Consider the following 2,026-nt stretch of genomic DNA (forward strand, 5'->3'; position numbering starts at 1 on the left):
AAAAAAAAACTGATAGAGGAAGAAAATAGACTGACAATAAAGTAGCCAGAAATATAAAACCAGATTATAAAGGCTTCTATAGACATATAAAAATGAATACTTTATTCAAAGTAAATATAGGCCCCCTTCAGGCTGACATGGGAGAAATCATAACAGGGGACAATGAAATGGCAAAGATGTTGAACAATTTGGGCTGATTTTTTTCCTTTGAGCAACCTACTTCGGGAGGATGAGATGGGAGGTGTGCAGGGCTACATTTTTATGTCTTAAGTTTCTGCCCCTGCCATTTTTGCGTAATCAGGAAATGTGCTGGCTCACAATGCAACTTTCACTTGAAGTGACATCTGGTTGACTATTGAAATGCCTGCTGCAAGTTCAGCTTCCATTTAAAATTGCTATTATCATTGAGGCATGTGGGCTCCTGAAGGTATGGGAATGACACTGGGTTTGTAAGCCTTGGGGGAAGCCTGCTGTGGAGTTGGGAACCTTTTTGGCAGGTAAGTTTAAAAGCTTTTGCCAACTTCAGTTGTCATGATGTGATGTGATTTAAGTATGTTTTCATTGCTCATAATGATCTGTCCTTGAAAGGTGGTGGTGCGTTATAATCATTCAGGGAGTCTGAGTTGCTGAGCTAACACACACTTCTGCATCTGCATCTGCTTCTGCTTCTTCCTTGGTCTTCCTTTTGTCGACTTGGCTGCTTTGCTTTTGCTTTAACTTCCTTTGCTTTACTTCCATCTTTGCTCTTCAACTCTTCAATCTTATGTTTTGGGGGATTTTAGCCTAGATAAGAGCTGCTTATCATTTTTGCCAGTCAGAGAGGTATGATAATACTACCTTTAATATACTGCCGTTTATTTTGTTCTTTGGATTTTTTGTCTTTAACTATTTCAGATGGCAAATCTACTTCATTTAAAAGTAATTGTTCTTCTATTTTCTTAAATGTTTTTTTTCCACTTTTGAGTCTTTGACACAGTGCTATGTTCAGTAAGTTTGTTCGATTCTTTTTCCAGAGACATCTTGGTTTCTTGCAGCTTGTCATTCTGAGCTTTTCTTTTGCTAATTCCTCTTCTTTCAAAGCCTTCTCTTTCGCTGCCTGCAGCAGAGTTTTCTCCTTGTCCTTGGTTTCTCTGCTGGCCAAGTTTGTCTCTAGTGGAGCCTTAGCTTGTTTGAGTATCATTGTCATAGTTTCCTTTCTAGCCTTCCCTTGAAAAAGCTAGGTGCCTGTAAGCATCTCAAACGCGAGAAACCAAAAGACTACCAGTCAACATTCTGCATGTGATCCCTTTGTTGACAATTTCTGATGCCCTATACTGCACTGAACCACAGAATGAATAACTTCTCATAATCGATGGACTCTTTGCTCAATCCAAAATCTGTCAATTTAATGTGACCCTCTTTATCCAGCAAAATATTTTCTGGTTTTAGATCTCTACAGGCATTGCCATGCTGCGTAGATGATAAAAAACAAGTGTCAACTTTGTATGGTAAAATTTCACATCCTCCTCAATGAACTTAACTCTTTGGATAGTTGCATGAAAAAGTATCCTCCCCTAAGGAAATCCAATACAAGGTAGATCTCCCCTGCAGTCTGGAAAGTATAGTGAAATTTGACAATGAACAGATGATTTACTTCAATTAATATGTCATATTTTAGTTTAGTCTAAACATAGTCTCTTACTTATAATGTAACCTTTTTAAGCACCTTTAAAGCTTATAGTTGTCCAGCATCCGAATGATGTGTTTCTGTAACCAGAAACATCTTTCCAAATAACATTTGTCCCAGAACTTTAAACAACTCAAACTTTCACAACCTTCTTTCACAAGGCATTTCATTGGGACCTCCAGTTTATTTTCCTTATCTTGCACTGCTTTGTCTTTGGAAATGGGTTTATCTGTCATTTGCTGCCCAAGCTTCTCTCTCTTGTTCTCCACAGCCAGGAACAACAACTCCTCCTTAGTCTTCAGATCATGACTGGTTGAAAACAGTCCCAATTCTTTCCAGTAAATATTGGACTGAAGCTTG

General features: G+C 38.3%; 1 pseudogene; it reads right to left on the reverse strand.

Annotated features, from left to right (window-relative positions):
* Window positions 1-1,182: 1,182 nt before the first annotated feature.
* Window positions 1,183-1,762, reverse strand: LOC145350703 (ribosomal protein S6 kinase alpha-3 pseudogene; annotated as a pseudogene).
* Window positions 1,763-2,026: the final 264 nt, after the last annotated feature.

Source organism: Carcharhinus amblyrhynchos, chromosome 12 (genome assembly GCF_965287045.1).
Source record: "Carcharhinus amblyrhynchos chromosome 12, sCarAmb.v2.hapA, whole genome shotgun sequence".
In the NCBI taxonomy this organism is placed as follows: domain Eukaryota; kingdom Metazoa; phylum Chordata; class Chondrichthyes; order Carcharhiniformes; family Carcharhinidae; genus Carcharhinus; species Carcharhinus amblyrhynchos.